Below are 12733 nucleotides of genomic sequence, written 5' to 3' on the forward strand. Positions count from 1 at the left end.
CATTTTTTCTTCTTTTTTCAACTTCCCACCCCATTTTCCATGTGTTTTTTTTTAAATTATTTCTCCCCCGTGCGGCACCTTATCTTCTTTTATATCATAACAACAATACAATAATCTCTTAATTCCTTCTGTTGCTCATAGTTCAAATCCTGCTTGAGAATTCATCATACTATAGTATTTCTTTAAATAATCTGAAAAAGGCTTCTACTCTTCCACAAAGCAGTCATCATTAGGTTTTCTTATTTTTTACTGTTAGCTTTGCCAATTCTACATAGTCCACTTTACTTTTTCCAATCTTCTTTGGTGGGAACTTCTTCTTCCTTCCATTTTTGTGCATGAAGGTCCTAGCTGCTGTTGTTACATACATAAACAACTTAATCAATTAGGAAACTATTTTAGAATAACTAGCAGCCTCGTGATCAGCATTGCTTGGAAATTCAAAGTAAAAAATCCACTCTACAATTCTATGAGTCTATGATTCCTCTACAAAAGGAAGCCAAGTTATGTGTGCATGTTGCCTCTGGGTGGATTGGGACAGATGTGTTTTTTTCTGGCTACTGAATTTAGAAACTCCGTTTGATAGTTCCCATTGAATCTTTTAAATATATACAAAGTGAGTTGTTTTTATATTTTATTGTGTCATACTATTATAAAAGCTGCTTGGACAACACCTCCCCCAAAGTGTGGAAGTAGAAAAAATTATCCTACTGTCTTTGGTTCTTCGCTTCTCAGTTATTTGTCTCTGTACTCTGATTCTACCCAAAGTCCTGACTCCGAGAGAGGTAACAGTTAAAAAGAACTGTGTGGTGTTGGAAGCAACAGGGTTTATTTATATGACCTTAGGCGTCAGATAACTTATCAGGGAGTGATTCCTAGGTGCTCTGTTTTGAGCTATTCTTCCTGGTTGGAAACACAGCTACAATGATTATTTTAAATGTGATTTCCAAATTGCGTGTGAAGACCCCCAAAACCACCCCCAAATGAAGACACAATAGACACAGATTTTAGTTTAAGGTTTTTGGCATTAAATTTTGGGCACAACTTTATTGATTACAGCATGTGAGTGGTTGCTTAGGCATTGGTTCCAGACTACCTGAACCTGCACGGTGGCTGGAACAGGACTGATACTGGGCACCACCATATGTCAGTAAGGGAAAGCATCCTATGGGAGCAAGAACTCCTTCGATCTCACAACTCACCCCAGATGCTCCCAGGGGCTCTGGCGTGGCCCTAGCCCCTTGACAGGGTTCGGACAAAAGCAAGGCGAGCCCCTGGATTCCTTTAATGGAATTCCCTAGCAGCAGCAATGGAGGGGCAGGCACAGCCAACCATTTCCCCTCCCCAAAACATTGAACCAAATGCCTAACCGCCAACCTTACAAAGTTGTGACGATTTGCTACACGGTAGTCAAAAACCAAGTGGCACCAGCCAATCAGCCAAATGGCAAAATTGCTACCGGGGCCCTGCTCCAAAACAGACAACCCCTAGACAGGCATAGCAAGGCCGTAAGAACAACCCTAAATATAGGGAGAGGAGGACGGGTGATCTGCTGCACGTCGCAAGAAAGTGAAACTCTCCAGCGACATGCAGCAGCTAAAGTAGCCCCTCAGCAGCCAACAGCCAACCCAACTGACCAAATTTCTGCCCCAGCAACAGAAGGGCAACCAATGGAGCGTTGTGGCCATCCAAATGGTCCCGCCCCACAACAGGGAGGCAGTTTCTGGTGATCTCACCGCAACACGTGCCATGATGGAGGACCCGACTTACAGGATTCTGATATTCAAACTGGAAATAAACTCATGTATAGATGTGCAGATTTCTGATTCTCCAATGTTGTGTATGCACATGGAAACCCAGCTTACTAAGCTGGAAATGCATCCATTTCAGAGTACTGCAAAATAGGACGATGGCTCTGGTTCCTGCTGCAGTGTCCTTTGGGGAGAAGTCTGTGCTCCCCTACCTAATATTCTGCTGCTATCAGACTGTGCAGCCTCAACTCAAGAAGCAACAGGCCTCCTTCAGTCTTTATGTCTGGCCAATCTACAGTAATCCTATTCATTGTATGTGTTTTATTGTGCTATAAAAAGGTGGAGACCTTTGCAGTTCAGCTTGTCAAAGAGTGGGGGAGAGGGGAGGGGGGAGGAAGGAGAATCCTATTGAGATTAATGGATAGAGCAGAAAATAAAAAGCAATGAAAGCTTCGGTGTGAAAGGTATGAGTTTAGGTAAACGGCCATGCCCTTTGGAAGCAGAGAAGATGATGTTCTTGCTATTAGACACAGCACTCTCATCTCTTCTGCCCCTCAATAACTGAAAAGAGAAGACGGGGGAGTTAGACGCCTAACATCACAGATCTCCCAAAATTGGGAATGGAAGGTGAAGCTCCCAAGCTGGGAATAGAACCTGAGATAATTAGTTCACACATGCATGTGGACAAATTGTAGGTAGGTTTTACTGAAAAGCACCAGACAAGTGCAGAAAATCCATGTGATTCAAGATGAGGTTGCAAGTTGTTCATCTGGGCTAGTGCTACCATATTGGGGTAGACATTGATGCCGAAATCCAGCTTCACCTGAGCTCTGTGAGTGCAGCTTTCTCCCAACTGAAGTGCAGAGTGTTTGAGGACTGGGACATTCGCAGGGAAACCAAAATGTTTGCCTACAAAGCTATTGTACTACCAACCTTACTGTATGCTTGTGAAACGTGGACCACTTACAAACACGATCTCCAACTCCTCGAAAGATTCCATCAACAGTATCTCCAAAAATTTTTACACATCACTTGGGAAGACAGGCGAACTAATGCCAGTGTCCTGGAAGAAGCAAAGATCACCAGTGTCAAAGCAATGATTCTTCAACATTAACTTCGTTGGACTGGTCATGTTGTTTGGATGCCTGATTATCGTCTTCCAAAGCAACTACTCTAATCCGAACTTAAAAATGGAAAGCGTAATGCTGGTGGCCAACAAAAGAGGTACAAAGACTGTCTCAAGGCAAATCTAAAAAAATGTAGTATAAACACTGACAACTGGGAAACACTGGCCTGCAAGCACTCCAGTTGGAGAACAGCCTTTACCAAAGGTGTCATGGGTTTTGAAGACTCAGGACAAAAGGGAGAAATGTGCTAAGAGGAAGGCACGCTTGGCAAATCCACACCATGATCAACTCCTGCCTGGAAACCTATGTCCCCACTGTGGAAGGATGTGTGGATCCAGAATTGGCCTCCACAGTCACTTATGGACTCACTTTTAAAACTGTGTTTATGGAAAACAGTGTTACTCAGCTACGAGTGATCGCCAAAGAAGAAGAAGAAGATTGGGCCATAACATCTGGCTACCATGATGTGTGAAATGGAGGTAGGAGGAGTCAAATAATAATGGCTGTGTGTACAGGCCCCAGATCCCACAACCGGCCCCTCTGCGCTGTGATCCAGCCAGTTGTAAGCCCACTGGTGGCCCCACACATTTCCACAGAGAAGCATTAACTTGCCTGGACCAGGCCGCTGTATTTTTGAGGTGACAGGAAACTTCGGCCTGTGTTGCTGGATGTGTGCAATGGTTCATTTGCATGTGCAATAGGGGTGAGCTCTGAATGGCTTCCCACTTCCCAGAACATAAGCAAACAAGAGCTCAGGCCTTTTCTGAAGCTGGAGGGTTGCCAACAATCTAATGTTTTTACTTGACCATTCAGTATCAGCCAGGCCATTTATTGAATCAACATGGTATTTTGAACTGGGATTGGTTAAATTCCCATCCCTCTCATTGGCCTCACACATTGATCCTCTAAGTTCTGCCCCTTGGCAGGCCAAAATTTTATTTATACCCCACCCATCTGACTGGGTTGCCCCAGTCACTCTGGGTTGCTTCCAACATATATTTAAAAAAACATTTAAAAAAATTGACATTAAAAAAACTTCCCTATACAGAGTGGCCTTCTGTTGTCTTCTAAAGGTTTTACAGTTGTTTATCTCCTTGACCTGAGGGTTGCATAACTCCATTTATCCGATGAAATTGGATAAATCCAACATTTATCCAATGAAAATAGGGACGTTTTAAGGAAAAGCGGGAAATTCTGGGATCAAATAAGAAATGGGATGTGAATCTATAAATCCGGCACCATCCTTTGAAAATAGGGTGCTTGAAGGGTTTAAAACACGGGTAGGCAAACTAAGGCCCAGGGGCCAGATCCGGCCCAATCACCTTCTAAATCCAGCCCATGGACGGTTTAGGAATCAGCATGTTTTTACATGAGTAGAATGTGTGCTTTTATTTAAAACGCATGTCTGGGTTATTTGTGGCATTCGTTCTCCCACCCCCGTGTTCGTTCTCTGGCCCCCCACAAGGTCTGAGGGACAGTGGACCGGCCCCCTGCTGAAAAAGTTTGCTGACCCCTGGGCTAAAATATGTGCTGTCATCAGATATGTGTGGGTTTCACAGGTTAAACCATACAATGTGAAGCAACTAAGCCTCACCACAAAATAGACCCAGGAATTACAGACACATTTATTTTCTAAATTAGATTTTGCTCCCCCCCCCCCGCCGCCCAAGAACAATGCTGGAAATGGACCCCTCTTGTTCAGAACATCCCACAAGGCTTGCCTTCTCAAACTGGGAATGCAACCAGAACAATCTGTGGCCTGCCCTCCTGGTCTAACCACTAGACCACACCTCTACACATTTGTAGGAGAAGAGATTTACTTCTTCTGGGCAGCTGTTGTGCTCTGAGGCCAGTTCTAATGGGGAGCAAAGAAAACCGCTCTCTCTGTCCGTTAATAGGCAAGGTTCTTGTATTAGTCAGGTTGACTGGCATTGATAACTGTGCCGCGAACCGATTTTCCCTTTTTTATTGCTCATTGTAACTCATGCCAGAGGAAAAGAGACAGAGAGCAACATATCAATAATGTACAGAGATAGGGCCCGAGCCAATTGCTCTGGATTCTTCACAAAGGAACATCATTTTCTCATCTCTACAGGCAGCTGGCTCACACCCAGGCACCTGCAATTTGGATGGCATTATCTTCATATGCATAACTACAGGTAGTATTATTGGCCATAAAACTTTCCAGGCCTTTGTTAAATGAGGGAGGGAAGAAGAAGAGCATCAGAGGTGTGTGTGTGTGTGTGTGTGTGTGTGTGTGTGTTGCCATTTTAATGGGAACCTACCTAATTCGCAATTCCCAAAGCAATGCACGAACTGAAACACATAACCAACCCTCGATGTTTGCTCTTCTTTGAATTTTGCAATGCAGTTCTCTAGCCAAAATGCATCTGCCAAAAAGAAAGAAAGAAAGAAAGAAAAGCATCTGTTAGGGGAAATTGGGCCTAAAGATGCATATATTTGTGAAAAACAAAACAAAAATGCATTATGTATATTGGGAACTGCTTGCAAAGGTGGGTATATTGGGCAAAATTATTTCTTTATTTGAGAGCGTTTCTAAGCTGCTTCCTTTTAAAAAAAAATATATCCAAGCGGTATACAAAAATATCATTAAAAAGACAAGAGAGTATAATAGCAATGGCAAAACACCATGATAAAAACAGGTAAAAAAACAGGTGAAAAGAGGAATTCAGTAAAAACAGGGTCCATTCTCATGGTTAGGAAAAGCCTGGGCAAAAAGGTATGTCTTCAGTAATACACCTGAAACAACTAAAGATGATGTTTTGTGCATGGCAGACAAAAAATGGGTACTGTATATTAATTCTGGTGAACATTTGCGTGTTCAGACCTTTAAACCTCCCCCTTAAATAAATTCAGACAAGACTCAAATTTTGGTTTGGTTTTTGGCAGAATTTAGGCCACAACTTTCTGGTTACAGAAAGTGAGTGGTTGCATAGGCTCTGGTTCGACTAGCTCCCTGCCATGCAGGTCAGCCGAGGATGAACACCTGGATAAGCGGAAAGCCAAGAATAGGCCATCTCTGCCACCCAAATGTCCCCCTGGACTCAGGCATGGGCACAACCCTCTCAGGGGTTGATCAAACCTTCGAGTCGCTGGATTCCTTTAATGGTCTCCTTTAAGGGAGGACCTGGTTTTTGTAAACAACCATGTGGGGTTCCCCTAATGGTGCTTGGAGAAGGAAATCTCTTATCAGACGTTAAAAAGCAACTAACAAGCCTTAGCAGAGCACTCTCAGCCTCTGAGATGGGTAGGCTCTCTAATATGATGCAAAGGCAAGGGAGCAACATAATGAAATCAACAGTGAGCAGTAAACAGAGTAAATTGGCTGAAAGGGAACAGTAAGTCATTTGCTGGAATCTTTCACTCCTGTGTGTGTGTGTGTGTGTGTGTGTGTGTGTGTTTTAGGGATGGATGGTTTTTGACAATTTTGGTTCATAGAATCATAGAATCATAGAGTTGGAAGAGACCACAAGGGCCATCTAGTCCAAGGTTCTTCTCCTTGTCTAATTTTTCCAAAGTTCACTTAGCCACATTTCAATATCAGTTTGCTTCTCTTTTTTAATGCACAAATTGGGTCCTCCCTTAAAGAGGGCACGTGTTGCCGTGAGACCTGGCAACCAAACCCTGTGTTGTGGGTGGGTACGATTGGATAGCCACAACACCCGATTGGTAGGTCATGTGTGAATTTATTTAGGGGGGAGGTTTCTGGGTCTGAACACGCAAATGCTGACATTTCAGAGTATCATGTTTTTGAGCATGTGAATAGTTCCTCTTCCCCAAAGGGGAAAGACCATTTACTCAAAAAGGGGCTTAAAATCAAGGCATCCCTTGCCTCGTGCTCTTAGGAGGCAGCCTGGGATGAGTCGGCAAGCAGACATTTGACAGAAAGCAAAGTTCTGATTTGGGCTGTCATGGTGGCTGGAAGGCCAGGGCCCAGGGGCATAGCATGGGGGACAGGGAGATTGTGGCCCTAGCTGCACAATTTTGAAGGGGTGCCAACCAGTGGCCCATGGGTGTTCAGCTGCATACCTCTCAACCCCTTAAGTTTTCTGAGAGAAATGCTACTTGGAAAAGATGCAGAGACATCACCTTGCCAACAAAGGCCCGTATAGTTAAAGCTATGGTTTTCCCAGTAGCGATTCCTCACTGGCCTTGCAGACAACTTCATTGTCCAGAAAGTGGGAGAAGCAACAAGAGGAACAGCCATTTTAGATCTGGTCCTAACCAATGTTGATGACCTGGTTAGTGGGGTAGAAGTGGAAGGATCATTAGGTGCGAGTGATCATGCTCTTCTGAAGTTTACTATACAGCGGAAAGGAGCAGCCAAGCATACTAGGACTCACTTTCTTGACTTTAAGAAAGCCGACTTCATAAAACTTAGGGAAGTGCTGAGTGAGATCCCATGGACAGTAATACTAAAAGGAAAGGGAGTTCATGATGGCTGGGAGTTTGTTAAGAGCGAGATAGTAAAAGCACAACTTCAGGCAATACCAATGAGACGGAAACATGGAAGGTGCCTAAAGAAGCCAGGGTGGCTATCTAAAGAACTTTTAACTGAGTTAAGATTAAAAAAGGATGTGTACAAAAAATGGAAAAGGGGGGAAACCACCAAAGAGGAATTCAAACAAATAGCCAGCACGTGTAGACACAAAGTCAGAAAAGCTAAAGCACAGAATGAACTCAGGCTTGCTAGAGAGGTTAAAAGCAACAAAAAAGGCTTTTATGGGTATGTTCGTAGCAAAAGGAAGAACAAAGAAACAGTGGGGTCACTCAGAGGAGAAGATGGTGAAATGCAAACAGGGAACACAGAAAGGGTTGAACTCCTCAATGCCTTCTTTGCCTCAGTCTTCTCCGATAAAGAAAACAATGCCCGACCTGAAGAATTTGGAGCAAATGATTCAGCAGAGGAAAAACAGCCTAGAATAACTAAGGAGATAGTACAAGAATACTTGGCTAGTTTAGATGTATTCAAGTCTCCAGGGCCAGATGAACTGCATCCAAGAGTATTAAAAGAACTGGCAGATGTGATCTCAGAACCACTGGCAGTCATCTTTGAGAATTCCTGGAGAACAGGTGAAGTCCCAGCAGACTGGAGGAGGGCAAATGTTGTCCCTATTTTCAAAAAGGGGAAAAGAGAGGACCCAAATAATTACCGCCCAGTCAGTCTGACATCAATACCAGGGAAGATTCTGGAGCAGATCATTAAGCAAACAGTCTGTGAGCACCTAGAAAGGAATCCTGTGATCACCAATAGTCAGCATGGATTTCTGAAAAATAAGTCATGTCAGACTAACCTGATCTCGTTTTTTGACAGAATTACAAGCCTGGTAGATGAAGGGAACGCAATGGATGTAGCCTACCTTGATTTCAGCAAGGCATTTGACAAGGTGCCCCATGATATTCTTGTAAAGAAGCTGGTAAAATGCGGTCTTGACTATGCTACCACTCAGTGGATTTGTAACTGGCTGACTGACCGAACCCAAAGGGTGCTCATCAATGGTTCCTCTTCATCCTGGAGAAGAGTGACTAGTGGGGTGCCACAGGGTTCTGTCTTGGGCCCGGTCTTATTCAACATCTTTATCAACGACTTGGATGATGGACTCAAGGGCATCCTGATCAAATTTGCAGATGACACCAAACTGGGAGGGGTGGCTAACACCCCAGAGGACAGGATCACACTTCAAAACGACCTTGACAGATTAGAGAACAGGGCAAAAACAAACAAGATGGATTTTAACAGGGAGAAATGTAAAGTATTGCACTTGGGCAAAAAAATTGAGAGGCACAAATACAAGATGGGTGACACCTGGCTTGAGAGCAGTACATGTGAAAAGGATCTAGGAGTCTTGGTTGACCACAAACTTGACATGAGCCAACAGTGTGACGTGGCAGCTAAAAAAGCCAATGCAATTCTGGGCCTCATCAATAGGAGTATAGCATCTAGATCAAGGGAAGTAATAGTGCCACTGTATTCTGCTCTGGTCAGACCTCACCTGGAGTACTGTGTCCAGTTCTGGGCACCACAGTTCAAGAAGGACACTGACAAACTGGAACGTGTCCAGAGGAGGGCAACCAAAATGGTCAAAGGCCTGGAAACGATGCCTTATGAGGAACGGCTAAGGGAGCTGGGCATGTTTAGCCTGGAGAAGAGGAGGTTAAGGGGTGATATGATAGCCATGTTCAAATATATAAAAGGATGTCACATAGAGGAGGGAGAAAGGTTGTTTTCTGCTGCTCCAGAGAAGCGGACACGGAGCAATGGATCCAAACTACAAGAAAGAAGATTCCACCTAAACATTAGGAAGAACTTCCTGACAGTAAGAGCTGTTCGACAGTGGAATTTGCTGCCAAGGAGTGTGGTGGAGTCTCCTTCTTTGGAGGTCTTTAAGCAGAGGCTTGACAACCATATGTCAGGAGTGCTCTGGTGGTGTTTCCTGCTTGGCAGGGGGTTGGACTCGATGGCCCTTGTGGTCTCTTCCAACTCTATGATTCTATGATTCTATGTATGGAAGTGAGAGCTGGACCATAAAGAAGGATGATTGCCAAAGAATTGATGCTTTTGAATTCTGGTGCTGGAGGAGACTCTTGAGAGTCCCATGGACTGCAAGAAGATCAAACCTATCCATTCTGAAGGAAATCAGCCCTGAGTGCTCACTGGAGGGACAGATCCTGAAGCTGAGGCTCCAATACTTTGGCCACCTCATGAGAAGAGAAGACTCCCTGGAAACACCCTGATGTTGGGAAAGATTGAGGGCACAAGGAGAAGGGGATGACAGAGGACGAGATGGTTGTACAGTGTTCTCGAAGCTACCAGCATGAGTTTGACCAAACTGCGGGAGGCAATGGAAGACAGGAGTGCCTGGCGTGCTCTGGTCCATTGGGTTACGAAGAGTCGGACACGACTAAATGACTAAACAACAATGTCACAACAGCAGGAAGACTACTCCTCACACAGAGATGGAAACAACAGAATATTCCGACAATTGAAGAATGGCAACAGAAAGTATGCGGTTGGAGTATGTGGAAATAGCAAGGCTAACTGGAAGAATCCGACAGCAGGACGATGAGAAATTCCAAAAAGAATGGTCCAAATGTATGATATACTTAGAGAAAACTGTACATAAATAAAGACACTCACAGGACTGAAACAAAACTCATAATATTTATTGCAAACATTTGGTTAGAACACAAGATGTAATGCTGTAATATAATAAGGAATGTATGTCTAAAGTATAATACAAAAATTTATTAAGGAATTTTAGACATTTATAGAATGTATATATAGTAATCACACTTACTGTATTTTTTGCTCTATAAGTCTCACTTTTCCCCTCCTAAAAAGTAAGGGAAAATGTGTGTGCGTCTTATGGAGCGAATGCAGGCTGTGCAGCTATTCCAGAAGCCAGAACAGCAAGTGGGATTGCTGCTTTCACTGCGCAGCGATCCCTCTTGCTGTTCTGGCTTCTGAGATTCAGAATATTTTTTTTCTTGTTTTCCTCCTCCAAAAACTAGGTGCGTCTTGTGGTCTAGTGAGTCTTATAGAGCGAAAAATATGGTAAGTAAGAGCAATGTAGAGAAGCCAGAAGAGGGGTCACACCTTTTTCGTCACACCTTACCCAGTACAAGCATTTCTGTACATGTTACTTGGTTGTGGAACTGCATTGCAAAATTCAGAGCAGTGCGAATTGCCTTGGTTCGCCTTTAATGGTGAACTGAATCCATTTTCTCCCCCACCCATAGTTTCAAATAGACATTTCCTTACCAGGAATAATAAACCAGGGCGAAAGAAATATAACTTTTCTAAAATCACTCGAGTGGCTAGACAAGCTGGGGAGGAGGAGGCTAGCTTCTCTGGTGGCTTCCCTGAATATGAGGGGTGGAGCAGATCAAGTTGCCAGATGGCCTTTATCTTAAATCCCCTCTTTCTAAAATAGACTATCATCATGGCTTCATAGCGGTGTAGTGAGACTGACAGTGCAAGCCTATATGTGCCTACTCAGACGTAAGCCCCATTCATTTCCACGGGGCTTACTTCCAGGTAAGTGCAGATAGGATTGCAGCCTAAACCGCTTAGGTTACATGACAAGGCACCTCCCATGATTTCGGCATGTCCAAGTTTCCATCGCTTGCTATGGCAGTGTAATTGCAAACGACACGGGGAGAAGGTGTTTCGTTTTTATCGTTCTTCAACTTATCCTGCACTTGAAAGCTCCCTTGGTTTGTTTTTAGAAACGTATGTTGATTCCCCTCCACCCCACATCTGACAAGGTGTGGGCATATCTGCTTCCATTAGGGACAATTTTGTCTTCCACTGTAGGCAGATAGAAAATGGGGGGGGGGGGGGAGAGACATGGCTCTAGGACAAATGATGCACATCCATTTTTTAAGGGACTCCAGCTTCCATCATTGGCCATGCTGACTGAGGATTCACAGGAGCTTGGAATCCATTGCCATGGGCACAAAAATGGAAAATTAGCGAGGTCCCAACTAAAGAAGAATGGCAACTTAAGCTGATGGAATACGTGCAGCTTGCAGACTTAACATATAAAATAAGAGAACAAGAAGAGCATACGTTTAGAGAAGATTGGAAAATGTTTATTGAATACATGGGGGGGGGGGAGTTGTGTACGCTTGAAAACGTTGGCGGCATTAAGATAAATTCAACAGTGTAAATAAATTTGGATGGATGTAATAATGGAATACTGAATGGTTTAGTTTTTGTAAAATATGCAGGTACTTATGATATGCAAAATGAACCATGGAAAGAGGACAAGGGAAGTCATGGATATTTTAAGGATGGTTAAATGAGTATTTTAAATTGCAAAACAGAAAATATAATTAAAAAAATTATATATCCATTGCCATGGATTCCAGGGCCACAGATTCAACATCCTTAGTTGAGGGGCAAAAGTGCTTCAGCTGTACTCCTACCCACACTTAGAGACTGGGATTCCCTCCTGCCAAAGAGACATTCACTCCCATGATCATTTAGAATATGTTGCAATAATACTTGGTTGAACAACAAGGTGGCTTAATTTGAACTGCAGCTCTAAGCACATTTACTAGCAGTGAGCGTAATGAATGTAATGGGACTTACTTAAAAATGGAAGGATAGTCAGACTGCTGGATCAAGCCACCAGCCTCCTGTTCTCACAGTGCCTATGGGAAACCCACAAAGCAGAATGTGAATGAAACAGCACTCTCCCTGTTCGTGATTCCTGTGGGATAACAAGTCTCATATAACCAACCCGCTTAAATCTAATTAATGCATGAAAGGGTTAAAACCACAAAGTATTCTGTCCTGCCAGGCTTAGCTATGTCACTTCCCCTTACCTTGGGAAGAAATATTTAAGCCTTTGTTCCTTCCAGGTCACCCAAGAAACTCAATGTGTGAGGAGATTTGAGCTGGTTGCTCCAGCTCAGCTGCCTGGCTCTCTCCAACCATTCTTGTGCTCCTGTACCAATAATTTAGGAACTTTCACCCCTTTGTACATTTTACTGCCTGTGCACATGCAACCACAATCATACAATGAATTTGACCTTTGGAGAGTTGGTAAGTAAACCATTTTTTAGCCTACCAAAGACATGTGGTCTTTCCCTATACCAGGGGAAGAGGGAAATTTTGAAACTCTCTTGGAAGGGCAAATTTTACTCAATAGCCTATATTTCCACAGTTTTCATGGCTGCATATTTTGTGAATTTAACTCTCTGCTGGGGAGAGTACTTGGATCTTCGCATCCATGAATTCTCCTTTATATATTTGCTTTTTTGCACCAACAATTCCCAGCAACTGACATTCAGAGGCTCACCACCTCTGACAGTGGAGGCACAGGAATT

The 12733-nt window shown here is 43.6% G+C and overlaps 1 long non-coding RNA gene across 1 annotated transcript; it reads left to right on the plus strand.

Annotated features, from left to right (window-relative positions):
• Positions 1–9694: 9694 nt before the first annotated feature.
• LOC308471261 lies at positions 9695–12466 on the plus strand. The gene is made up of 2 exons (XR_013982854.1): positions 9695–10195; positions 10457–12466. It is a non-coding gene; the product is annotated as an uncharacterized lncRNA (long non-coding RNA).
• Positions 12467–12733: the final 267 nt, after the last annotated feature.

Source organism: Podarcis pityusensis (assembly GCF_964106645.2).
Source record: "Podarcis pityusensis genome assembly, chromosome: 2".
NCBI classification, from domain to species: Eukaryota; Metazoa; Chordata; class Lepidosauria; order Squamata; family Lacertidae; genus Podarcis; species Podarcis pityusensis.